Raw genomic sequence first — 27860 nt, 5'->3', positions numbered from 1 at the left:
AATTAGCCTCCTCAAGCTTGAATCCCTGGTTTGGCGATGCTTTCCAAGCAGCTGGTCCCAGCTGTACCCAACGATCTTCTAGCTTAGGGAGACTTCGCTTTTCCCAGAAGGCACCTGGAATATGCAAATTAGCCTCCTCAAGCTTGAATCCCTGGTTTGGCGATGCTTTCCAAGCAGCTGGTCCCGGCTGTACCCAACGATCTTCTAGCTTAGGGAGACTTCGCTTTTCCCAGAAGGCACCTGGAATATGCAAATTAGCCTCCTCAAGCTTGAATCCCTGGTTTTTAGGTGTAGGGTGACACATCCAGGTATTAGATGTAGAGGGACACATCCAGGTATTAGGTGTAGGGGGACACATCCAGGTATTAGATGTAGAGGAACACATCCAGGTATTAGATGTAGGGGGACACATCCAGGTATTAGTAACATAGTAACATAGTAACATAGTTAGCAAGGCCGAAAAAAGCCATTTGTCCATCCAGTTCAGCCTATATTCCATTATAATAAATCCCCAGATCTACGTCCTTCTACAGAACCTAATAATTGTATGATACAATATTGTTCTGCTCCAGGAAGACATCCAGGCCTCTCTTGAACCCCTCGACTGAGTTCGCCATCACCACCTCCTCAGGCAAACAATTCCAGATTCTCACTGCCCTAACAGTAAAGAATCCTCTTCTATGTTGGTGGAAAAACCTTCTCTCCTCCAGACGCAAAGAATGCCCCCTTGTGCCCGTCACCTTCCTTGGTATAAACAGATCCTCAGCGAGATATTTGTATTGTCCCCTTATATACTTATACATGGTTATTAGATCGCCCCTCAGTCGTCTTTTTTCTAGACTAAATAATCCTAATTTCGCTAATCTATCTGGGTATTGTAGTTCTCCCATCCCCTTTATTAATTTTGTTGCCCTCCTTTGTACTCTCTCTAGTTCCATTATATCCTTCATGAGCACCGGTGCCCAAAACTGGACACAGTACTCCATGTGCGGTCTAACTAGGGATTTGTACAGAGGCAGTATAATGCTCTCATCATGTGTATCCAGACCTCTTTTAATGCACCCCATGATCCTGTTTGCCTTGGCAGCTGCTGCCTGGCACTGGCTGCTCCAGGTAAGTTTATCATTAACTAGGATCCCCAAGTCCTTCTCCCTGTCAGATTTACCCAGTGGTTTCCCGTTCAGTGTGTAATGGTGATATTGATTCCCTCTTCCCATGTGTATAACCTTACATTTATCATTGTTAAACCTCATCTGCCACCTTTCAGCCCAAGTTTCCAACTTATCCAGATCCATCTGTAGCAGAATACTATCTTCTCTTGTATTAACTGCTTTACATAGTTTTGTATCATCTGCAAATATCGATATTTTACTGTGTAAACCTTCTACCAGATCACTAATGAATATGTTGAAGAGAACAGGTCCCAATACTGACCCCTGTGGTACCCCACTGGTCACAGCGACCCAGTTAGAGACTATACCATTTATAACCACTCTCTGCTTTCTATCACTAAGCCAGTTACTAACCCATTTACACACATTTTCCCCCAGACCAAGCATTCTCATTTTGTGTACCAACCTCTTGTGCGGCACGGTATCAAACGCTTTGGAAAAATCGAGATATACCACGTCCAATGACTCACCGTGGTCCAGTCTATAGCTTACCTCTTCATAAAAACTGATTAGATTGGTTTGACAGGAGCGATTTCTCATAAACCCATGCTGATATGGAGTTAAACAGTTATTCTCATTGAGATAATCCAGAATAACATCCCTCAGAAACCCTTCAAATATTTTACCAACAATAGAGGTTAGACTTACTGGCCTATAATTTCCAGGTTCACTTTTAGAGCCCTTTTTGAATATTGGCACCACATTTGCTATGCGCCAGTCCTGCGGAACAGACCCCGTCGCTATAGAGTCCCTAAAAATAAGAAATAATGGTTTATCTATTACATTACTTAGTTCTCTTAGTACTCGTGGGTGTATGCCATCTGGACCCGGAGATTTATCTATTTTAATCTTATTTAGCCGGTTTCGCACCTCTTCTTGGGTTAGATTGGTGACCCTTAATATAGGGTTTTCATTGTTTCTTGGGATTTCACCTAGCATTTCATTTTCCACCGTGAATACCGTGGAGAAGAAGGTGTTTAATATGTTAGCTTTTTCCTCGTCATCTACAACCATTCTTTCCTCACTATTTTTTAAGGGGCCTACATTTTCAGTTTTTATTCTTTTACTATTGATATAGTTGAAGAACAGTATTAGATGTAGAGGGACACAACCAGGTATTAGATGTAGGAGGAGACATCCAGGTATTAGATGTAGAGGGACAGAACCAGGTATTAGATGTAGAGGGACACAACCAGGTATTAGATGTAGGAGGACACAACCAGGTATTAGATGTAGAGGGACACAACCAGGTATTAGATGTAGGAGAACACAACCAGGTATTAGATGTAGGGGGACACAACCAGTTATTAGATGTAGGGTGACACGTTGTCGGTACCCTGGACTGAGGCTGCTTAACCCCAGTAAACCAGGTAAAGACTGCAACCCTGTGTCCTCCATATATTTGCCGACATTCACCATCCCTGCCAATTACACCGGGAGAACTGAGGACACTGCTTCACCTGTGGGAAGCGATACCATCTTTGCTGCAGCACCATTGCCCCCAGAGGACCCTTTAAGCAGCGTCGGTCACCTCTAATCGAGAACCACAGGTGGCATCACAAACTTTCATTATTTCCACAACCTCTTTAAAGACCGTCCCTTTTACTTGGGCGTTCAGGGCCACGGACCGGGTCGCTGCCACTGTGACCACCCCTTTAATTGTTTCCTGATGGGCGACTCAACTTGGCGTCACGAGCAGGATGGACTGACCCTATGAAGTGGGTCTTGTGCGCCTAAGAGACTGTACTTAAAATAGAGACTTTATTAAATTGTGTGCCAGAGACTTTAATGAGCTTTTAAATCATCAGCATCAAAACATCACCATAACTGCGTCACACGATGCGGACATTTTATTTTCAAAATAGCCACCAAAAACGGCCTCCATAAAGAGCGCCGCGAGGAGCGCAGGAAAAGAGGGGTGTGCCATTGGAGGTCCCCGTTGAGGCCGACGCACAGATCCTGGATGATGAGCCCTCCACCGAATTGCGCCTCCAGGTCCAGGAACTGACTGAAAGTGTAGCTGCACTAGCCAGGACTGTGCAGTCCCTGCAGGAATCTCCGAAGGAAAAGATCCAGCTGGCTTCCAGTCCAGATGACGTCCCCTGGCGATGACAGAAGAGGATCCCACAAATCAGAGGAAGAAACAACATTGAGGCTGCACCTCAATGGGGAGGGTGCAGCTGTGCTGGGGGAGAGAATGGCTAGAAGGTTGGAGGAGTGTTTAAACTAGGAATTGGGGGGGAGGGTATTCATTTTATAGGAGGGGAAGATAGTGCAGACAGAGACCTGGGCACAAATAAGGAAGTTGGGGGTGGCGGTGGCATGGGGGGTGGGGTCAGAATAGTTAATAATTTAAGAAATAGAAGTACAGAGAGGAACATAAAGTGCATGTATACTAATGCCAGAAGCCTCGCCAACAAAATGGACGAATTAGAACTAGTGTTGTTGGAGCATAATTATGACATGGTGGGGATATCTGAGACGTGGCTGGATGAGAGCCATGACTGGGCTGTTAACTTGCAGGGCTATAGCCTGTTCAAAAATGACTGTACAGATAAGCGAGGGGGAGGGGTGTGTCTATATGTAAAATCATCCTTAAAACCCATCCTGCGCGATAATATAGGTGAATTTAATGAAAATGTAGAATCCCTGTGGGTGGAGATAAGGGGAGGGGGAAAAAATAATAAATTACTGATAGGGGTTTGTTATAAATCTCCAAAAATAATGGAAGCAACAGAGAAAATCCTCGTAAAGCAAACAGATGAAGCTGCGACTCAAGGAGAAGTCATTATTATGGGGGACTTCAACTACCCTGAAATAGATTGGGGAACGGAAACCTGCAGTTCCAGCAAAGGTGATCGGTGTCTGACAACTATGAGAGACAATTACCTCTGACAACTGGTTCAGGACCCAACAAGAAGGGGGCACTGCTAGACCTAATATTAACCAACAGGCCAGACCGCATAGCAAATATAAGGGTTGGGGGTCACTGGGGGAATAGCGATCACAAAATAATAAGTTTTCATGTATCCTTTAATAAGATGTGTATCAAAAAAACGAAAACAAAGCTATCGCCATAAAATACAAAATATTTTATTATGATTAATTTAAAATGTAAAAATTTACAGAAAACATACAAAAAAGGTAAAGGAAGGAAAAAATGTGGGGGCACAATGCACAGATAATAAACGGCCCATCCGGTATAAATAATATGCCAAGAGGTACAAAGAAAAAATAACAATAATTGAGAAAATAATCACATAAATAAGGAAGGTACTTTTGTTATCATTCAAGGGTTAATGTCCAGGTATAATAGAGTAAGAAAGTCTCAAAAACCAATCAAAAAAGGATAACCCAAGGATGCAGATTCAAAATGATAAGTAAATTGCTAATGTAAGTATATACAGGCACAATGCTCTAGGTAGAAACAACTAGTAAAGTGTCTGGTGCTAGTGCAACAAGGCTACATAGCCAAAGTAACTGCAAGGAATTATAAAGCTATAAAGTGACCTCAATCGTGTGGAGCGCCATTGGCGCTGGCATGTTACACATTTTTTTGAAGTTTGTAAAAAGATGTGTAGTAGAGGGGTTACAAGGACACTAAACTTCAGGAGGGCAAATTTCCAACGGATGAGAGAGGATCTTGGTGCAATTAACTGGGACGATATCCTGAGACACAAAAATACACAAAGAAAATGGGAGACGTTTATTAGCATCCTGGATAGGACCTGTGCACAGTATATACCGTATGGGAATAAACATACTAGAAATAGGAGGAAACCAATATGGCTAAATAAAGCTGTAAGGGGCGCAATAAGTGACAAAAAGAAAGAATATAGAGAATTAAAGGAAGTAGGTAGTGAGGAGGCATTAAATAAATACAGAAAATTAAATAAATTCTGTAAAAAGCAAATCAAGGCAGCAAAGATTGAGACAGAGAGACTCATTGCCAGAGAGAGTAAAAATAATCCTAAAATATTCTTTAACTACATAAATAGTAAGAAACTAAAAAATGATAGTGTTGGCCCCTTAAAAATAGTCTGGGTGAAATGGTGGATGAGGATGAGGAAAAAGCCAATATGCTAAATGACTTTTTTTCATCAGTATTTACACAAGAAAATCCCATGGCAGACAAAATGACTAGTGATAAAAATTCCCAATTAAATGTCACCTGCTTAACCCAGCAGGAAGTGCGGCGGCGTCTACAAATCACTAAAATTGACAAATCTCCGGGCCCGGATGGGATCCACCCTCGAGTACTGCAGGAATTAAGTACAGTCATTGATAGACCATTATTATTAATCTTTAAAGACTCCATAATAACAGGGTCTGTGACACAGGACTGGCGTATAGCAAATGTGATGCCAATATTCAAAAAGGGGACAAAAACTGAACTCGGAAATTATAGGCCAGTAAGCTTAACCTCTACTGTGGGTAAAATCCTGGAGGGCATTCTAAGGGATGCTATACTGGAGTATCTGAAGAGGAATAACCTCATGACCCAGTATCAGCACGGGTTTACTAGGGACCGGTCCTGTCACACTAATCTGATCAGTTTCTATGAAGAGGTAAGTTCTGGATTGGACCAAGGGAACCCAGTGGATGTAGTGTTTATGGACTTTTCAAAAGCTTTTGATACGGTGCCACACAAAAGGTTGATACATAAAATGAGAATAATGGGGATAGGGGAAAATATGTGCAAGTGGGTTGAGAGCTGGCTCAGGGATAGGAAACAGGGTGGTTAATGGAGCACACTCGGACTGGGTAGCGGTTAGCAGTGGGGTACCACAGGGGTCAGTATTGGGCCCTCTACTTTTTAACATATTTATTAATGACCTTGTAGGGGGCATTCAGAGCAGAATTTCAATATTTGCAGATGACACTAAACTCTGCAGGCTAATCAATACAGAAGAGGACAATTTTATATTACAGGATGATTTATGTAAACTAGAAGCTTGGGCTGATAAATGGCAAATGAGCTTTAATGGGGATAAATGTAAGGTCATGCACTTGGGTAGAAGTAATAAGATGTATAATTATGTGCTTAATTCTAAAACTCTGGGCAAAACCGTCAATGAAAAAGACCTGGGTGTATGGGTGGATGACAATCTCATATTCAGTGGCCAGTGTCAGGCAGCGGCTACAAAGGCAAATAAAATAATGGGATGCAGTAAAAGAGGCATAGATGCTCATGAGAAGAACATAATTTTACCTCTATACAAGTCACTAGTGCGACCACACTTAGAATACTGTGCACAGTTCTGGTCTCCGGTGTATGAGAAAGACATAGCTGAACTGGAGCGGGTGCAGAGAAGAGCGACCAAGGTTATTAGAGGACTGGGGGGTCTGCAATACCAAGATAGGTTATTACACTTGGGGCTATTTAGTTTGGAAAAACGAAGACTAAGGGGTGATCTTATGTTAATGTATAAATATATGAGGGGACAGTACAAAGACCTTTCTGATGATCTTTTTAATCATAGACCTGAAACAGGGACAAGGGGGCATCCTCTGCGGTTGGAGGAAAAAAGGTTTAAGCATAATAACAGACGCGGATTCTTTACTGTAAGAGCAGTGAGACTATGGAACTCTCTGCCGTATGATGTTGTAATGAGTGATTCATTAGTTAAATTTAAGGGGGGACTGGATACCTTTCTGGAAAAGTATAATGTTACAGGGTACATACACTAGATTCCTTGATAGGGCGTTGATCCAGGGAACTAGTCTGATTGCCGTATGTGGAGTCGGGAAGGAATTTTTTTCCCCAATGTGGAGCTTACTCTTTGCCACATGGTTTTTTTTGCCTTCCTCTGGATCAACATGTTAGGGCATCTTAGGTTAGGCTATGGGTTGAACTAGATGGACATATAGTCTTCCTTCAACCTTAATAACTATGTTACTATGTTATCATCAGGACAGTCGACCCATCTGCCGCCGCTGCAATCAGGCAGGGCACATCGCAAGGTTCTGCCATTTAAATGAGCGACCCCTGGGGCAGAGGGCCAACCCCCAGGAGTAAAATGACCAGGCCCACAGAACTGGCGAGCCAAGTACGTCGGAGGACGACCGGTCCTCCCCATTGTGATCGACGGCATCCCAATGAACGCTTTACTGGACACCGGCTCTCAGGTGACGATCATGCCTTACATTCTCTACAAACTGTATTGGGCTGACTCTGATATTACCCGTGGCCCAGATAGTGATCTAACAATAGTCGCCAGTAATGGTCAGTCTTTGCCACAGGTGGAGTACAAAGAAGAAACCATTAAAGTGGGGAGGGTAGAATTGAAGGCCCAAGGAATGGTGATTGTTGATATTGACCGGTGAGAATGTAACCCTATGATGACCTTAGGTACTAATGTCATAGAAAACTGTCTTGCCGAGGTTATTGTCTTGTTACAACAGGTGGCCGAGACTGCTGGTTCCAGTGAGCAACGTTTCCTGCAAAAAGAAATCAGAGCCCTGATGCAGAGACAACAGGTAGAATTGTCTGGTGGAGAAATTGGCCGTGTCACCGTGAGTGATCCGATCCCCATTGCAAAACCCCCCAGGAGTGAAATGTTAATATGGTGTCGGGCAGCAATAGGTATCAGAGGTAAAGACTACCAGGCCCTGGTAGAACCTGTGTATTCAGATAGTAGGCCCACAATCCTGACAGCCAGAGGGGTGGTTGATGTACGCAAGGCGAGGGTATCAGTGCCTCTCCTTAACTGTGGAGAGAAGGAGGTCCACTTACTCAGATATGCCACAATAGCCAAACTGTTTACTGTTAATAATAATACAATAAAAGCAACAGAGCCCTTGGTCCCTTCCAACCAGGCGGAGGACAATGGCTCTGCAGGACAGTTGGAGGATTGGTGTCAGAAATTACACGTGGGCACTGATTCTACCCATCACACCAAAAACAAGGGGCTTCCCGGGTGGTCCACGACTATGAGCGAGTATTCAGCAAACACCCACTAGACTTTGGGCAGGTAAAAGGGGTCCAATATCATATCCCCATTGGAGGTGAAACGCCCATTAAAGAGAGGTACCGGCCTGTACCTCCAGCTCACTACCAATGTGCCAAGAGCATGTCACGAGAGATGGAGGCTGGGGTAATCAGAGATAGTTGTAGCCCCTGGGCAGCTCCATTAGTCCTCGTCAGGAAAAAGGATGGTACAATGAGGATGTGTGTAGACTACAGGCAGATAAACCGCATTACACATAAGGATGCCTACCTATTACCCAGAATCGAAGAGTCATTAGCTGCTTTGAAATCTGCTAACTATTTCTCCATCTTAGATCTCACTAGTGGGTACTGGCAGGTTCCCGTGGCAGAGGCGGATAAAGAAAAGACGGCCTTCACCGCACCGATGGGTCTCATCTGAATTCAACTACATGCCGTTCGGACTGTGCAACGCACCAGGAACATTCCAGAGGATGATGAAGTGCTGTCTCGGACACAAGAATTTTGAAACAGTCCTGTTGTACCTGGATGATGTTATCGTCTTTTACAAAACATATGAAGACCACCTGAAGCACCTGGCCAAGGTGTTTGAAGCTCTGTCTAACTTTGGCCTGAAGGTAAAGCCGTCCAAGTGTCACCTGTTAAAGCCCAAAGTACAGTACCTGGGGCATATGGTAAGCGCTGAAGTAGTGGCACCAGACCCTGACAAGGACACTGATCAGGTACTCGCCGAAACTCAGCAACATCCAGGAAGTCCGGCAGTTCCTCAGGTGGGTAGGCTACTATTGAAGGTTCATTAATGACTTCACCAAGATGGCCACACCCCTGCAAGACCCGTTAGTGCGCCAATGGAAGAAAACCAAGAACAAGGGTCCTCCGTTTTAGTGGAACGACAGACCAGAAGGATCCTTCACACGGTTAAAGTTGGCTCTCACGGGAGATGAGGTACTGGCCTACCCTGACTATGACCAACCATTTGTGCTCTACACGGACGCCAGCAACGTGGGACTGGGAGCAGTGTTGTCCCAGGTGCAGAAAGGCAAAGAAAGAGTAATTGCCTACACCAGCAGAAAGCTTCGTCCCACTGAAAGGAACCCTGAAAACTACAGTTCCTTTGAGCCGGAGTTCCTCATCATAGTCTGGGCGGTAACAGAGCGATTCAAGCACTACCTGGTTTCAACAAATGTGAGAGCATATCGGAACCAACAGGACATATAAAACATAATCTTAGAAACCCCTATCACGGGGGACCAAGGATCCTCTCCAAAATACAAACTATAATACATAAAAGGAAAAAAGAGAGTTTATGATCCAAACTAAAGAGTATGAATGTAATGTAATGCTAAATCAAGGTTGCTCATAAGAACCACATCTCACAGTTTTGCAAAATTACAAACTGATTTATTTAGACATATTATACAACCATGAACAATATACATATAGTACCAAAATATATATATATAAATAAAGGAAGAAAAAAAGAAAGAAAAAGGGGGAGCAAGCAGGCAACAATGTCAAACCATGGAAACCAATGGGCAGATCAAAAAGCACATGTGAACAAACAACGAAAAAGGGGGGAGCACCCCCACTTTATCAAAAAATTGCATAGTGCATGATAAGCAGCAATTGAAGTTATCTGAATGTCACAGTGCGCCACAAAAACACGGGCATACAGGGGAGGAGATAAAATAATATTCAGATACGATCAAAAATAATGATCGCCCAGACGCCGGTCAGGTGTAATACCTTACAGGCATTATGTACAAGCAACAGAGAAACGCGCGTCGGGGCATCAGCGTTTCGGGCAGCCAGTAGCATGGGTAAGTGGGTTTGGAGACATTTTGCCTGTACATAATGCCTGTAAGGTATTACACCTGACCGGCGTCTGGGCGATCATTATTTTTGATCGTATCTGAATATTATTTTATCTCCTCCCCTGCCGATTCACACCCTGGTCCAGATGCTCCACAAGAGACTAAACAACTGTGGAAGGAGATGGGCAAACTGTTTATCTACGATGGTAAGCTGTGTCGTAGGAATATCGACCCATGCACTCATGAGCTGGTCTGGCAGGTGGTATTCCTGAGACAAGATGCGCCAATGGTCTTGGAAGCGTACCACAATGGAGCAGGACACTTCGGATGGAAGAAGTTAGAGATCCTACTACATGCAAGGTTTTACTGGATTGGCATGAGAAAAGACCATTGAAAAGTGGTGCCGGAATGTGGCCCATGCAACCTGCGCACAAAGGACCGTGACAGTCAGAGGGCTCCCTACAGCCCATAGTCACCAAACAGTCACTTGAACTGGTGGCCTTAGACCACATGAAACTAACTCCAAGCCGGTCAGGCTATGTCTATGCTCTGACCTGTCAAGGACCAGACAGCGAAGACGGCAGCCAAGGCCTTCAAACAACACTTTTGTCAACCACATGGTTACCCTAAGGTACTTACCGACCAAGGCCCAGCCTTTGAAGTGTTCCAGGAGTTCTGCAACCTGTACAGATGCAAGACGATTTAACCTGCTGAAATGTTTTTCAAAATGTTTGCATCTATCCTAACCTGTTTGTTTATGTTTTCCTATCCCAGTCCAGGAGTACTGTATTTTAAGGGGGGGGGAGATGTGGCACCCCAGGAGTTTGGGTACCACAGTGGTGTTGCCCTCCTCTTGGGGAGGGTAATGCCATGCCTGGAGACAGGAGGGATCCCTTTGGCAGGTAACCTTACGTGCAACACATTCTGACTCCAGGCCAGAAGGGGGAGCTCAAAACCAGGTTCAAGGAGAACTTCCCTATATACATCCTGGTCTGGAGGAGAGATCAGTTAGTCTGGTGCAGACAAGCAGACAGTTGGTAGCAGGCAGTAAAGGAGTACAGAAGGACTTAAGAGCTAAAGATAGGCCCAGTCGCAGCCTCTCTATGCTAAGCACAGAAACCAGGTACCGGGAGCCCGAGGTCGTGAGGAACTACAGGTTCCATGGCAGAACTGGAGGGCAGGAAACTAAAAGGGACTTGCCCACATAATACCAGAGTTACAACAACAATCAGAGCCCAAAGTCACTGTGGACAGAGACCCCCCAAAAAGTCTCAAGTTGCCTACAGTGTAGGTACTGTCCCTGGACAGAGAAGAAAGAGGACCTTTTTAGACAACTACAGGCAGCAAGGGATTACAGAACAGCGCATACTGGAAGGCTCCCAAACTGACCTGTCAATGGGATTTCCACTTGTCTTCAGGCTGCCTGGACTCCATCTACACCTGTTACCAGTACCCTGGACTGACACTGCTTAACACCAGTAAACCATGTAAAGACTGCAACCCTGTGTCCTTCATTTATTTGCTGGCATTCACCATCCCTGCCAAATACACCTGAAGCCCTGGGGACACCGCTTCACCTATGAGAAGTGATACCATCTTTGCTGCAGCACCATCGCCCCCAGAGGACCCCTTTAAGCAGCATCGGTCACCTCTGACCGAGACCCACAGGTGGCATCACAAACTTTCATTATTTCCACAACCCCTTTAAAGACCATCCCTTTTACTTGGGCACCCAGGGCCATGGACAGGGTTGCTGCCACTGGGACCACCCCTTTAATTGTGACTGGACCCTGGTACCGAGTACCCCACTGCCCTGATGATCGACTTATTTGCACTTGAAATATCACGATACATGGCCCCATTCATTCTTTCGTGTACATGGATCAGTCATCCTGGTCCCTTTGCAGAGAAACAGCCGCAAAGCATGATGTTGCCACCCCCATGCTTTATAGTAGGTATGGTGTTCTTTGGATGCAGCTCAGCATTCTGTCTTCTCCAAACACAATGAGTTTTGTTTTTACCAAACAGTTCTACTTTGGTTTCATCAGAACATATGACATTCTCCCATTACTCTTCTGGATAATCCAAATTCTCTCTAGCAAACTTCAGACAGGCCCAGACATGTTCTGGCTTAGTCCAAAGATAAGTAAAGAACCAGTGCTCCATCCGGGTGTAGTATTCCACAGTAGAAATTTATTGAGCCATGTTCTGGCTTAAGCAGGGGGACACATCTGGCATTTCAGGATCTGAGTCCCTGGCGGCGTAGTGTGTTACTGTTGATAGCCTTTTTTACGGTGGCCCCAGCTCTATATAGGTCATTCATTTGATCCCCCCATGTGGTTCTGGGATGTTTGCTCACCGTTCTTGTGATCATTTTGACCCCACGGGGTGAGATCTTGCATGGAGACCCAGACTATGGGAGATTATCAGTGGTCTTGTATGTCTTCCATTTTCTTTTTATTGCTCCCACAGTTGATTTCATCACTCCAAGCTGCTTGCCTATTGCAGATTCAGTCTTCCCTGCCTGGTGCAGGGCTACAATTTTATTTCTGGTGTCCTTCGACAGCTCTTTGGTCTTCCCCATAGTGGAGTTTGGAGTGTGACTGTTGTTGTGGACAGGTGTGTTTTATACTGATAACAAGTTCACACAGGAGCTATTACTACAGGTAATGAGTGGAGGACAGAGGAGCCTCTTAAAGAAGTTACTGGTCTGTGAGTGCCAGAAATGTTGCATGTTTTTAGGTGACCAAATACTTATTTTCTACCATAATTTGCAAAATAAATCTTGCCAAGTCAGACAAGGTAACATAGTAACATAGTAACATAGTTAGTAAGGCCGAAAAAAGACATTTGTCCATCCAGTTCAGCCTATATTCCATCATAATAAATACCCAGATCTACGTCCTTCTACAGAACCTAATAATTGTATGATACAATATTGTTCTGCTCCAGGAAGACATCCAGGCCTCTCTTGAACCCCTCGACTGAGTTCGCCATCACCACCTCCTCAGGCAAGCAATTCCAGATTCTCACTGCCCTAACAGTAAAGAATCCTCTTCTATGTTGGTGGAAAAACCTTCTCTCCTCCAGACGCAAAGAATGCCCCCTTGTGCCCGTCACCTTCCTTGGTATAAACAGATCCTCAGCGAGATATTTGTATTGTCCCCTTATATACTTATACATGGTTATTAGATCGCCCCTCAGTCGTCTTTTTTCTAGACTAAATAATCCTAATTTCGCTAATCTATCTGGGTATTGTAGTTCTCCCATCCCCTTTATTAATTTTGTTGCCCTCCTTTGTACTCTCTCTAGTTCCATTATATCCTTCATGAGCACCGGTGCCCAAAACTGGACACAGTACTCCATGTGCGGTCTAACTAGGGATTTGTACAGAGGCAGTATAATGCTCTCATCATGTGTATCCAGACCTCTTTTAATGCACCCCATGATCCTGTTTGCCTTGGCAGCTGCTGCCTGGCACTGGCTGCTCCAGGTAAGTTTATCATTAACTAGGATCCCCAAGTCCTTCTCCCTGTCAGATTTATCCAGTGGTTTCCCGTTCAGTGTGTAATGGTGATATTGATTCCCTCTTCCCATGTGTATAACCTTACATTTATCATTGTTAAACCTCATCTGCCACCTTTCAGCCCAAGTTTCCAACTTATCCAGATCCATCTGTAGCAGAATACTATCTTCTCTTGTATTAACTGCTTTACATAGTTTTGTATCATCTGCAAATATCGATATTTTACTGTGTAAACCTTCTACCAGATCATTAATGAATATGTTGAAGAGAACAGGTCCCAATACTGACCCCTGCGGTACCCCACTGGTCACAGCGACCCAGTTAGAGACTATACCATTTATAACCACCCTCTGCTTTCTATCACTAAGCCAGTTACTAACCCATTTACACACATTTTCCCCCAGACCAAGCATTCTCATTTTGTGTACCAACCTCTTGTGCGGCACGGTATCAAACGCTTTGGAAAAATCGAGATATACCACGTCCAATGACTCACCGTGGTCCAGTCTATAGCTTACCTCTTCATAGGTGATTTTCTGGATTTGTTTTCTCACTTTGACTCTGTTAGTTGTGGTCTACCTATGATGTCAATTACAGGCCTCTCTCATCTTTGTAAGTAGTAGAACATGCACAATTGATGGCTGACTAAATACTTATTTCCCCAATGTAAGCAATATTAATGAGTAACAGTACTTAGAGCATTATTTCCCACTATTCTCCACCATACAATACAGGTGGATAAATGATACGTACAACTTGTACAGCTGCACAGGGGTCCAACAGGTCAGTGGGGTCATTATCATCCTAAAGCAAGTGTCTACTATCACATGTAAGGGGTTGAGCTGACAATCTCAATAATTATATAATTACTGGGTACAAGAGATTTAACGTGAACCTGTCAGCAGGGTTGTGCTCAGTAAACTACACACAGTGGTGGTTCGGCGCTGTTAAACTGATTAAAATGATACATGGGGTGAAGAAATCTGCCTCACTGTTGTGTAATCAGCGTTAGAAGTTCTCAGTTATTGAGATTCTCGTGCTCCAGGGCAGAGCTGTAGGTGGAGTCTTCCTGCTCTAAGCCAGAGAGACCAAGGAGAGACCAAGGAGAGACCAAGGAAAGACCAAGGAGAGACCAAGGAGAGACCAAGGAAAGACCAACGAAAGACCAAGGAGAGACCAACGAAAGACCAAGGAGAGACCAAGGAGAAACCAAGGAGAAACCAAGGAGAGACCAAGGAGAGACCAAGGAGAGACCAAGGAGAGATCAAGGAGAGACCAAGGAGATACCAAGGAGAGACCAAGGAGAGACCAAGAAGAGACCAAGGAAAGACCAAGGAAAGACCAAGGAAAGACCCAGGAGAGACCAATGGGCAGGTCTCTTCTTGGTTTCTCTGGCTTAGAGCAGGAACATAAGTCTCCGCCCACAGGCCGCCCCGAAGCACGGGCATAACATTAACTGAAAGCTTCTAACACAGTTTCCATCGCACAGGTCTCAGACAAGCGGTGGACTCCAAGTCTGGCGACATACACGTCTTTACCATATTCTCCTAAAGTACCTCTCTCCGCATATTACGGCTGCATCTCCCCTTCATAGATGTATTCTGGCCCGCTGATTTCCAGGCACATTCATCATATGTATTCCGTATAGTTAACTGAAGAAGGTTCACGTTGAACCGAAAAATTTTGAGTATATTACAAAATAAAATTCTTCTGTTCAAGGATCCCAAGTTGAGTGCTAAGTTCTATGTTGATTTAGTATATGGCGTGGGAGCCTAACTATAGCACCACTTAGTAGCTGTGCTCACGGTGTTGTTTCACACTATGCATTCACCTACGCCCGCGGCTCACCTGTGGAGATGGACATGCGGCGAGCCTTTCCAGACTGCAGCTGTTGTGAATTCTGTGGCTGAATTCACTCCTGTGGTCACAAGTGGTATTGCAGCCTCTGGGCTTCCTCCCTCAGGTGTTTTGGTGAGCTCGTTGGCTGCCTTGCTATTTAACTCCACCTGAGTCTGTCTTCCTTGCTCCTTGTCAATGTTCCAGTGTTGGATCGGAGCTACTGCATCTTTCCTGTGGCCTGCTGCTCTGCTAGATAAGTGTTACTTTGTTTTTGTTTCCGTTTTTTCTGTCCAGCTGTGCTATTCTCTTTTGCTGGAAGCTCTGAGACGCAAAGGGTGCACCGCCGTGCCGTTAGTTCGGCACGGTGGGTCTTTTTGCCCCCCGTTGCGTGGTTCTGCTTTAGGGTTTTTTGTAGACTGCATAGTTCTCTTTGCTATCCTCGCTCTGTCTAGAATATCGGGCCTCACTTTGCTGAATCTATTTCATTCCTACGTTTGTCTTTTCATCTTGCTAACAGTCATTATATGTGGGGGGCTGCCTATTCCTTTGGGGTATTTCTCTGAGGCAAGTCAGGCTTGTATTTCTATCTTCAGGCTAGTCAGCTCCTCAGGCAGTGCCGAGTTGCATAGGTAGTGTTAGGCGCAATCCACAGCTGCTTTTAGTTGTGTGAGGATAGGTTCAGGTATTGCAGTCTGCAGAGATTCCACGTCTCAGAGCTTGTTCTATTGTTTTTGGGTTATTGCCATATCACTGTATGTGCGCTGATTACTGCACACTGTGTTGCCTGATAGCACAGCATAACATGCAGCATGGTTCTGTGATCACATACGGATTCACCTGCATTCAAAAGCAGTCAGCTGACATGTGCTGCATCCAAAGCGCTGCCAATTACTGACCGAGGGAACGTACCCTAATAACTCACTATTATGAAAGTATCACCATTCTATAGACTATATAATTAATGTGAATCTACTGCATTGCATACGGGATATTGGCACAATAAGCCGTAAACCCAGGAAATCCAAGGTGGCCACACTGCTCATACCGGGATGACGCCCAATTTTCCTCTTTGGCACAACTTGAGTTCATCTGTGTCCTGTTGTGGTTTTTATGAAGAAGTTTTCATTTGCATCTTTGATCTTCCTGGAGCTTCTTCTCTGGCTGCATAAATAGTCAGTCGTCTCCATCTCTACCCACACACAGCCGGACCCTGAGACATCACCGGCTAGCAGGTACCGTATGTTCTACACTAGATGGCGAGTTTTGGGGCAGATGGGGAGATAGTGAAGATCTACAGGTCTCTACTAGGGTTGAGCGAAACGGATCGGACATTTTCATAAATCGCCGACTTTTGGCAAAGTTGGGTTTCGTGAAACCCGACCTGATCCCACTGTGGGATCGGCCATGAGGTCGGCGATCTGCACGTCAAAGTCGCATTTCGTCTGATGCTTTAAGCGCCATTTCTCAGCCAATGAAGGAGGACGCAGAGTGTGGGCAGCGTGATGACATAGGTCTCAGTCCCCACCATCTTAGAGAAGGGCATGGCAGTGATTGGCTTGCTTTCTGCGGCATCACAGGGGCTATAAAGGGGCGTGCACGCCGACCGCAATCTTACTGCTGCCGATCTGAGCATAGGGGGAGGTTGCTGCAGCTTCGTCAGAAGAAGGGATATAGTTAGGGAGGGAAGATTAACCCCAAACTGCTTGTGCTGTAGCGATTTCCACTGTCCAACACCACCTTTTCTTTGCAGGGACAGTGTTTTTTTTTTGGTGCATCAGCTCTGTAACTCATTGGGCTGCCCTAGAAGGCTCCCTGATAGCTGCATTGCTGTGTGTACGCCGCTGTGCAAACCAACTGCTTTTTTTAAAGCAAAAATCCTGTTGCTTCTTTCTGCACAGTTCTCTTGTTTATTTGTCCACACTTTTGTGTGCAGCAGTCCTTTTTATTGCTGCCATACTTGTCCTTTGATCATTGTAGGGAGATTGAAATTCCACTACAGCCCTTGTATTTTTTGATATATCTGCCACCCACGTTCTGCCTTGTCCATTGTGTGTAGTTTAACACACAGGGCCTGTTTTTTCCTGCAGTCTCCCATCCCCCCAAAAAAAGGGAGCTTTAAATTACCACTAAGTGGATTAACGTATGTTCTGTTTGGCGTATATCTGCCACCCACGTTCTGCCTTGCCCATTGTGTGGTCTAATACACAGGGCCTGTTTTTTCCTGCAGTCTCCCCCCAACAAAAATAAAAGGTAGCTTTAAATAGCCACTAAGTGGATTAACGTGAGTTCTGTTTGGCGTATATCTGCCAGCCACGTTCTGCCTTGTATATTGTGTTGTGTAATACACAGGGCCTGTTTTTTCCTGCTGTCTTCCCACCAAAAAAAGGGAGATATAAATTCTCCAATAGTTAATATACACATTCTACCTTGTTTAACAGTAGCATATAACGGTTGTTATTTTGGTAACATTTCCGCAAAAATGAGGAAGTCTGGTGGAAGAGGCCGTGGGCGGTCATTGCCAGCTGGTACTGATGGTGGGGGTGGTAGTGGATCATCTGGTGGTACTGGGAAAAGCAAGATAGCACCAAATGCTCGAGGTGTAGAGGCAGCGTCATCGTCTGGCTACACAAGGCCTCGAAGGCTCCCTTATCTGGGAGTAGGAAAACAGCTTTTAAAGCCGGAGCAGCAGGAACAAGTTTTGGCTTTCCTTGCTGACTCAGCCTCCAGCTCTTTCACCTCCTCTTCAGAAGCTTCGAAATCTAAAACCAGCGAGTCGTCAGTGGATGCTCCAGGTCCGGAAAAAGTTGCTATCTTGTGTCCTTCACCCAAAACAAAAGTGAAGGATGCGGCAGGCAACACTACACTTTACTCCATGGAGCTCTTTACACATACCGTGCCTGGGTTAGAGAGGGAAATTGTTAAAAGCCCATTACAGGAAGAATCGGACATGGAGTGCACAGATGCACAGCAACAGCTTGATTATTATGCTGTTCCATTGACTCAGATCACAACTTTGCCCTTGCAGTGTACTGAGCCCGAATCTGACCCTGATGAGACTATGGTGCCCAGTCCCGAATGCTATAGCACCTTACATGGTGACACAGAGGACAGTGCACATGACATTGAAGAGGAGGTGATAGATGACCAATGTAACGGGGTCTACTGTGCTGTAGAACCTCTTTCAGCACCCCCCGTGTTTCAGGAGGTCCACTGTTGTGAATTCCGCTCTTGGGCTCCCTCCCGTGGTTGTAAGTGGCACTTTTGTGAGTTCTGCTCTTGGGCTCCCTCCGGTGGTTTTAAGTGGAATGGCTGCTCCTTGGATTTAGCAGTCTGCAGCTGCTTCCACTGATTGTCTTTCTGCTCGGCTATTTATGCCTGGCTCTTCCTTCAGCCTGTGCCACTTGTCAATGGTTCCTGGTTGGATTCACATCTCTCTTGGATTTCCCTGATATCCTGACCAGTTCAGCAAAGTTAATTCCTTGCTTTGCTCTTTTCTGTCCACATGTTGTGGACTTATTCGTTCTGTGCATTCTATGTTTTGTCCAGCTTGTCAGTATGGATTAATTCAGTTTAGCTGGAAGCTCTGGTAAGCAGATTTACCCTCCACACCTTTAGACAGGTGTGGAGATTTTTGTGAACTCTGTGTGGATTTTTGTAGTTTTTAATACTGACCGCACAGTATTCTATCGTGTCCTATCTATCTAGCTAGACTGGCCTCCTGTGCTACATCCTGGTTTAATTCTGTGTATGTATTTTCCCTCTCCACTCACAGTCATTACTTGTGGTGGGCTATCTATCCTTTGGGGATTTTCTCTGAGGCAAGATAGTTTTCCTGTTTCTATCTTTAGGGGTAGTTAATTCTCAGGCTGTGACGAGGTGCCTAGGGAGCGACAGGAGCATCCCACGGCTACTTCTAGTGTTGTGTTGAGCTTAGGGACTGTGGTCAGTACAGGTACCACCTCCTTCAGAGCTTGTCCCATGTTGCTCCTAAACCACCAGTTCATAACAGTCCACTCTGCTTTTGCTGGATTCTGAATGAAGGACGCTGGCTGGAATTCCTTGATTACGTGGGAGCATATAAAAGCTGACTGCTACTCCACGTATTTCCAGTCTAAAAGAACACATTTTATTCACAGCACACAGAATATATAACACAGATACACAGGGCAGGCCAATAGAATAAACAGGCCAGACATACATTACAATAGCCGCAGGGGGCCGGAGCCTGCTGGTATTTACTGTGGGAATTACAAAGGTGGGGGGAGGTCAGAAGGAGAATATCTTGTCCCCTCTGCCCAGGGATGCAGCCTGTGGACTGATGCATTTCACATGGAACCTATTATACATAATATATACTGCATAACATATTCTTGGTGCTGGGGGTTCTGTAACACGGCTCCCCTTTTCAGCGACGCGATCGGCATACACAGTCTGATCCTTAACGGATCGGTTTGGTGATGACTGAAGTTTATGGGGTTGGTACCAGTGCCGTTTGTCGACTTAGTCCATCGGCATTACCGTTTTGTTTGCCGGGTCTGTCGTGGATGCTGAAGTCCAGAGGTTGTAGGGCTAAACTCCACCGCAGTAATCTGGCGTTGTCTCCGGAGACCAGATTAAGCCAGACTAGGCGATTATGGTCCATTAGGAGGGAAAACTGTCGTCCATACAAATATGGTTGTAACTTTTTGAGTGCCCATACTATTGCCAGGCACTCCTTCTCGATGGCCGCATAGCTCACTTCACGAGGCAGTAGTTTCCTACTCAGGTAAGCTACCGGGTGTTCTTGGCCGTCCGGCCTGACTTAGTAACATAGTAACATAGTAAGGCCGAAAAAAGACATTTGTCCATCCAGTTCAGCCCATATTCCATCATACTAAATCCCCATACTTGGCTTAGTACTGCCCCCAATCCAAACATAGAAGCGTCTGTGTGAACAAAGAAATGTTTAGTTGGATTGGGTGCGGCCAATACAGGGGTATTGGTGAGGGCGTCCTTTAGCTGGCGGAAGGCTTCCTCACATTCTGGGGTCCAGGTTACCTGGCAGGGTTGGTTCTTATGGGTCAGATCAGTGAGGGGCTTGACTACGCTGCTGTAATTGGGAACGAATTTCCTGTAATACCCCGCTGTCCCTAGAAACGCCATGACCTGGGTTTTAGTGCGTGGGATGGGCCATTTGGCTATGGCCTCAATCTTGGCTGGTTCTGGTCTCTGTTTCCCACTTCCCACCCAATGCCCTAAATACTGAACCTCTGCTTTGCCCACGTGACACTTGTTTGGGTTCAGGGTGAGTCCGGCCTTGTGGATCCTGTCCAATACTGTCTCTAGGTGATTTAGATGCTCTTCCCATGTCGCGCTGTAGATGGCGATGTCATCCAGGTAGGCACACGCATAGTCCTGGAGACCATCCAGAAGCCGGTCAGCCAGCCTCTGGAAGGTCGCCGGGGCAGTCTTCATCCCGAATGGCATGACTCGAAACTGGAATAAGCCAAACGGGGTGACAAATGCCGACTTGGGAATAGCATCAGGACTAAGGGGAATCTGCCAGTAGCCTTTGCATAGATCGATGGTGGTCAAATACTTTGCCCCCGCCAGCCGGTCTAACAACTCATCCACATGCGGCATGGGATATGCATCAGTCACTGTTTTCTCATTGAGCTTACGATAGTCTACACAAAACCTTGTAGTCCCATCCTTCTTGGGCACTAACACTACGGGGGATGCCCAGGGACTATCTGACTCTTCAATAACCCCTAAACGCAACATCTCTTGTATCTCTTGTCGCATCCCTTCTCGTACAGACTCAGGGACGCGGAAGGGGGGTTGTCGCAGGGGGGTCTGATCCTGGGTCTCAACCTTGTGTTGTGCCAGGTGAGTGTACCCGGGTTTCCCCGAAAACATCCTCTGTCGCTGCCTCAACAACTCCTCCGCCTGCTGTCTCTACCGGGGACCTAAGTCTTCACCCCAGTGTACCTGGTCCCATGTTTTAGACTGAGTCCTCTCCCCTAAGACATCAGGCAAGGGAAGTCCGGCTAAATCCTCTGCTTCAGGTGCACAGATGGCCACTACCTCTTCAGGGCGCTCCCGATAGGGCTTCAGCATATTCATGTGGAACATGCGGATAACCCTGGGGTCGTCACAATCGGCGACATTATAGGTGATGTCGGCTATTTTCCCCACTACCTGGTAGGGCCCCTGCCAAGCAGCTTGGAACTTGTTCTGCCTAGTGGGCTCTAACACCAGGACCTTCTGCCCTATTTCCAAGGTGCGCTCTCTGGCCCTCCGATCGTACCATACGCGCTGGCGCCGCTGGGCCACCTGCATGTTCCCATGTACAGCCTGGGTCAGCTCCTGTAGGCGGTCCCGGAATTCCAGCACATAGGGTACAATAGGAACCCCTTCTATGATGCCCTCCCCTTCCCAGTGTTCTAGCACTAAGTCTAGGGGTCCCCTTACCCGTCTCCCGTATACCAGTTCGAATGGGGAGAACCCCGTGGATTCTTGGGGCACCTCTCGATAGGCAAACAGGAGGTGAGGCAAGAATTTCTCCCAGTCCCTGTAGGTCCTGGTAAAAGTCCCAATGAGTTGTTTTAACGTCCCGTTAAAGCGTTCACACAACCCATTGGTTTGCGGGTGGTACGGGGAGCTTCTAATGGACTTTACGCCGCACAGCTTCCACAGTTGGTTGGTCACCTCTGCTGTAAACTGGGTACCCTGGTCTGAGATAATCTCCCGGGGAAATCCAACCCGTGAGAAAACCTGGAGCAGGGCAGCCGCCACCGTCTCTGCCAGTATGTTAGGTAACGCAACCGCCTCTGGATACCGTGTGGCATAATCTACCACTGTCAATATATACCTTTTCCCTGACAGACTGGGTTTGGCTAACGGCCCTATCAGATCGACCGCTACTCGGCTAAATGGTTCCTCCACAATGGGGAGGGGGCGTAATTTGGCCGTGCATCGATCTCCCCTCTTGCCAATGCGCTGGCAACTGTCACAGGTCTGGCAGTACTGACGAACATCATAGGTTACCCCCGGCCAAAAGAAGTTTTGTGTCAGACGATGCCTGGTGCGACTGACGCCGAAGTGCCCGGCCAAGGGTATGTCATGAGAGATTCGCAGTAACTCCTGCCTATACTTCTTGGGAACTACCAGCTGTCGTTTTATAGTTGGGCTCGTCCCTGTGTGGTGCTGCTCTGTGATCTGGTAGAAGAGTCCCTGCTTCCATATAAACTGTTCCCCTTCCAGTACCCCTCTCCCCTCCTGTGCCTTCCCACGATATCCCTCCAATGAAGGATCCTCAAGTAACTCCCTCTTAAATTCATCTGGGGTGGCCCAAGAAATGTGTCTGGCTATGGGAATACGTGTAGGGCTGGGATGTCTTACCTGGGCCTCCTCTGAGTGTGATTCCGCCTCCGCAGCTCGAGCTTGTCTCCGGGTGGTCACAGGATATGTCTCAGCCAGAGGGGCAACCGAGAAGGCAGACAACATGGGCCCCAAGTCATTTCCCAGCAAAACGTCTGCAGGCAAATCCTCCATCAAGCCGACCTCAACAAGGCCATCCCTGTTGTGAATTCTGCTCTTGGGCTCCCTCCGGTGGTTATGAGTGGTAGTGCTGCGGTAGTTGGATCTCAGCATTTATCAGTAGGGTTGAGCGAAACGGATCGTTCATTTTCAAAAGTCGCCGACTTTTGGCACAGTCGGGTTTCATGAAACCCGACCCGATCCCTGTGTGGGGTCGGCCATGCGGTACGCGACTTTCGCGCCAAAGTCGCGTTTCAATGACGCGAAAAGCACCATTTCTCAGCCAATGAAGGTGGACGCAGAGTGTGGGCAGCGTGATGACATAGGTCCTAGTCCCCACCATCTTAGAGAAGGGTATTGCAGTGATTGGCTTGCTGTCTGCGGCGTCACAGGGGCTATAAAGGGGCGTTCCCGCCGACCGCCATCTTACTGCTGCTGATCTGAGCTTAGGGAGAGGTTGCTGCCGCTTCGTCAGAAGCAGGGATAGCGTTAGGCAGGGTCCATTAACCACCAAACCGCTTGTGCTGTAGCGATTTCCACTGTCCAACACCACCTTTTGTTTGCAGGGACAGTGGAAGCTACATTTTTTTTTCCTCAGCGCTGTAGCTCATTGGGCTGCCCTAGAAGGTTCCCTGATAGCTGCATTGCTGTGTGTACGCCGCTGTGCAAACCAACTGCTTTTTTCAAAGCACAAATCCTCTTGTTCCTTCCTTTCTGCACAGCTATCTTGTTTGTTTGTCCACACTTTTTATTTAATTTGTGCATCAGTCCACTCCTTATTGCTGCCTGCCATACCTGGCTGAGATTACTGCAGGGAGATAGTAATTGTTGGACACTCCCTGTTTTTTTTTTTAATTCTCCCTAAAAATATAAGTTGTGGGAAATTAAGATTGGCATTTCTGCTAGAGTGCCAACCCTGTGTGTGCCATCTCACATAGTGAGCTATAGAAAGCCTTTTTATTTTTCTGTTTTTTTTTGTGGGGTTTATAAATTCTCCCTGAAAAAAAAAAAAAAAACAGTGGGAGATTAATATTGGCCTTTGGGCTTGTGTGCCAGTCCTGAGTGTGCCATCTCTCTCAAATAGTGGGCAATAGAAAGCCTATTTTTTATTTTTTTATTTGGTTTCTAAATTCTCCCTGAAAAAATAAAAAAAAATCAGTGGGAGATTAATATTGGCCTTTGGGCTTGTGTGCCAGTCCTGACTCCTGGGTGTGCCATCTCTCTCTCTCTCTCTCAAATAGTGGCCCAAAGAAAGCCTATTTTTTTTTTATTTGGTTTCTAAACTCTCCCTGGAAAAATAAAAAAAAATCAGTGGGAGATTAATATTGGCCTTTCTGCTTGTGTGCCAGTCTTGACTCCTGGGTGTGATATCTCTGTCTCTCAAATAGTGGGCCATAGAAAGCCTATTTTTTTTTATTTGGTTTCTAAATTCTCCCTGAAAAAATCATTTTTTTAATTTGGTTTCTAAAGTCTCCCTGTAAAAATAAAAAAAAATCAGTGGGAGATTAATATTGGCCTTTCTGCTTGTGTGCCAGTCTTGACTCCTGGGTGTGCCATCTCTGTCTCTCAAATAGTGGGCCATAGAAAGCCTATTTATTTATTTTTTTATTTGGTTTCTAAATTCTCCCTGAAAAAATAAAAAAAAAATCAGTGGGAGATTAATATTGGCCTTTCTGCTTGTGTGCCAGTCTTGACTCCTGGGTGTGCCATCTCTGTCTCTCAAATAGTGGGCCATAGAAAGCCTATTTTTTTTTAATTTGGTTTCTAAATTCTCCCTGAAAAAATAAAAAAAAATCAGTGGGAGATTAATATTGGCCTTTCTGCTTGTGTGCCAGTCTTGACTCCTGGGTGTGCCATCTCTCTCTCTCAAATAGTGGGCCATAGAAAGCCTATTTTTTTTTAATTTGGTTTCTAAATTCTCCCTGAAAAAATAAAAAAAAATCAGTGGGAGATTAATATTGCCCTTTCTGCTTGTGTGCCAGTCTTGACTCCTGGGTGTGCCATCTCTCTCTCTCAAATAGTGGGCCATAGAAAGCCTATTTTTTTTTTTTATTTGGTTTCTAAATTCTCCCTGAAAAAATCATTTTTTTTAATTTAGTTTCTAAATTCTCCCTGAAAAAAAAAAAAAAAAAGTGGGAGATCAATATTGACATTTGTGCTTGAGTGACAGTCCTGCGTGTGTGGCATCTCTCTCATTTGGTGCCACCGAAAACAGAGTGTGTAACATTGTGCCTGATTTTCCTTGCGGTCTCACCCACCTGTAAAGGGATATCTAAATCATACTGAAGTTATAGCTCACCGTGTAAGTTGTTTGACAGCAACAAATACCGTTATTTTGGTTAAGTTTTTAAAACAATGAGGAAGTATGGTGGAAGAGGTCGTGGCCTTGGGCGTTCATTGTCAGCTGGTAATGATGGTAGTGGTAGTGAAGCATCAGGTGGTCATGGGAAAAAAATATTGCACCTAAGTCTGGAGCTGTGGAGCCAGGTTCGTCGTCTGGCTACACAAGGCCTCGAACGCTGCCTTTTCTGGGAGTAGGAAAACCGCTTTTAAAGCCGGAGCAGCAAGAACAAGTTTTGGCTTACCTTGCTGACTCAGCCTCTAGCTCTTTTGCCTCCTCTTTTGAAACTGGTAAATGTAAAAGCAGCGCGTCGTTAGTGGATGTTCACGGTCAGGGACAAGTCGCTTCCTTGTCCTCCTCAGCAAAAACAACAACAGAGAAGGATGCGGCAGGCGACACAACGAGTTACTCCATGGAGCTCTTTACTCATACCGTTCCTGGGTTAGAAAGTGAAACAGTTAACAGTCCATGCCCATTACAAGTTGAATCAGACATGGAGTGCACTGATGCACAGCCACAGCCAGATTACTATGCTGTTCCTTTGACTCAGACCACAACATTGCCCTCGCAGGGTACTGATCCAGAATCAGACCCTGATGAGACTATGTTGCCCCGTCACGACCACTCTACCACCGACTTACACGGTGACACAGACGAAGTTGGGCACGAGCTAGAAGAGGAGGTTATAGATGACCCAGTTGTTGACCCCGATTGGCAGCCATTGGGGGAACAGGGTGCAGGCGGCAGCAGTTCTGAAGCGGAGGAGGAGGGGCCGCAGCAGGCATCAACATCGCAACAGATTCCATCTGCCGGGCCCGTATCTTGCCCAAAACGCGTGGCAAAGTCAAAACCTGTTGGAGGACAGCGTGGCCATCCGGTTAAAGCTCAGTCTGCAATGCCTGAAAAGGTATCCGATGCTAGAAAGAGTGCAGTCTGGCATTTTTTTAAACAACATCCAATTGATCAGCGCAAAGTCATCTGTCAAAAATGTTCAAGTACCTTAAGCAGAGGTCAGAATCTGAAAAGTCTCAATACAAGTTGCATGCATAGACATTTAACCACCATGCATTTGCAAGCCTGGACTAACTACCAAACGTCCCTTAAGGTTGTAGCACCCTCGGCCAATGAAGCTAGTCATCAACGCAACATCCCTTCCGTCACTGTAAGGCCACCATTTTCCGCACCACCTGCAGTATCTGAGCAGGTTTCTTTGCCAGGCCAAAGCAGTCAGGGTCAGGGAATCACCAGTTTCGTACTAGGAAACACTGCATGTAGGGCACCGGCGGAAACAATACCGTCTCCAACCGTCTCTCATTCTGCCATGTTCACCGGCACACCCGCTAGTTCCACGATCTCCAGCTCTCCAGTCCAGCTCACCCTACATGAGACTCTGGTTAGTACTTATCCTCGCATCTGCGTACACAGGGTTTGAACGCCCACATAGCTAGACTAATCTCGTTAGAGATGATGCCCTACCGGTTAGTTGAAAGCGAAGCTTTCAAAGCCCTGATGGAGTACGCTGAACCACGCTACGAGCTACCCAGTCGACACTTCTTTTCGAGAAAAGCCATCCCAGCCCTCCACCAGCATGTTAAAGAGCGCATCGTCCATGCACTCAGGCAATCTGTGAGTACAAAGGTGCACCTGACAACAGATGCATGGACCAGTAGGCATGGCCAGGGACGTTACGTGTCCATCACGGCACACTGGGTGAATGTGGTGGATGCAGGGTCCACAGGGGACATCAATTTCGGGACAGTTCTGCCTAGCCCACGGTCTAGGAAACAGTTGGCTGTAGGTGTTCGCACCCCCTCCTCCTCCTTCTCCTCATCCTTCTGCAGAAGCGAGAGCTCGTCCACAGACCGCAGTCGCCAAACCACTCCATCCGCAGCTGCCACTGTTGCACAACAGTTGTCCCATTATGGGGCAGCTACTGGCAAGCGTCAGCAGGCTGTATTGGCTATGAAGTGTTTGGGCGACAACAGACACACCGCGGAAGTTCTGTCCGAGTTCTTGCAGAAAAAAACGCAGTCGTGGCTGGGCACAGTAGATCTTGAGGCAGGCAAGGTAGTGAGTGATAACGGAAGGAATTTCATGGCTGCCATTGCCCTTTCCCAACTGAAACACATTCCTTGCCTGGCTCACACCTTAAACTTGGTGGTGCAGTGCTTCCTGAAAAGTTATCCGGGGTTATCCGACCTGCTCCTCAAAGTGCGCGGACTTTGCTCACATATCCGCCGTTCGCCCGTACACTCCAGCCGTATGCAGACCTATCAGCGGTCTTTGAACCTTCCCCAGCATCGCCTAATCATAGACGTTGCAACAAGGTGGAACTCAACACTGCACATGCTTCAGAGACTGTGTGAACAGAGGCGGGCTGTTATGTTTTTGTGGGAGGATACACATACACGGGCAGGCAGTAGGATGGCAGACATGGAGTTGTCAGGTGTGCAGTGGTCGAAGATTCAAGACATGTGTCAAGTCCTTCAGTGTTTTGAGGAATGCACACAGCTGGTTAGTGCAGACAACGCCATAATAAGCATGAGCATCCCCCTAATGCGTCTGCTGATGCAAAGTTTGACACACATAAAGGATCAGGCGTCTGCAGCCGAGGACGAGGGAAGCCTTGATGACAGTCAGCCATTGTCTGGTCAGGGCAGTGTACAGGACAAGGTAGCGGGCGAACAGGAGGAGGAGG

General features: G+C 46.3%; 1 protein-coding gene across 1 annotated transcript in view; it reads left to right on the top strand.

The window, feature by feature from the left end:
* Positions 1–16465: 16465 nt before the first annotated feature.
* LOC138671450 (tyrosinase-like) overlaps positions 16466–27860 on the top strand; it is a 222375-nt gene continuing 210980 nt past the window's right edge. The window contains exon 1 of the mRNA XM_069759629.1: positions 16466–16532. The gene's annotated coding sequence lies outside the window, so the exon portion shown is untranslated. The remainder of the gene's footprint in view (positions 16533–27860) is intronic.

Source organism: Ranitomeya imitator, chromosome 3 (genome assembly GCF_032444005.1).
Source record: "Ranitomeya imitator isolate aRanImi1 chromosome 3, aRanImi1.pri, whole genome shotgun sequence".
Lineage (NCBI taxonomy): Eukaryota > Metazoa > Chordata > Amphibia > Anura > Dendrobatidae > Ranitomeya > Ranitomeya imitator.
Note: the sequence above shows the minus strand (reverse complement) of the source record. Positions and strands in the feature narration are given on the sequence as shown.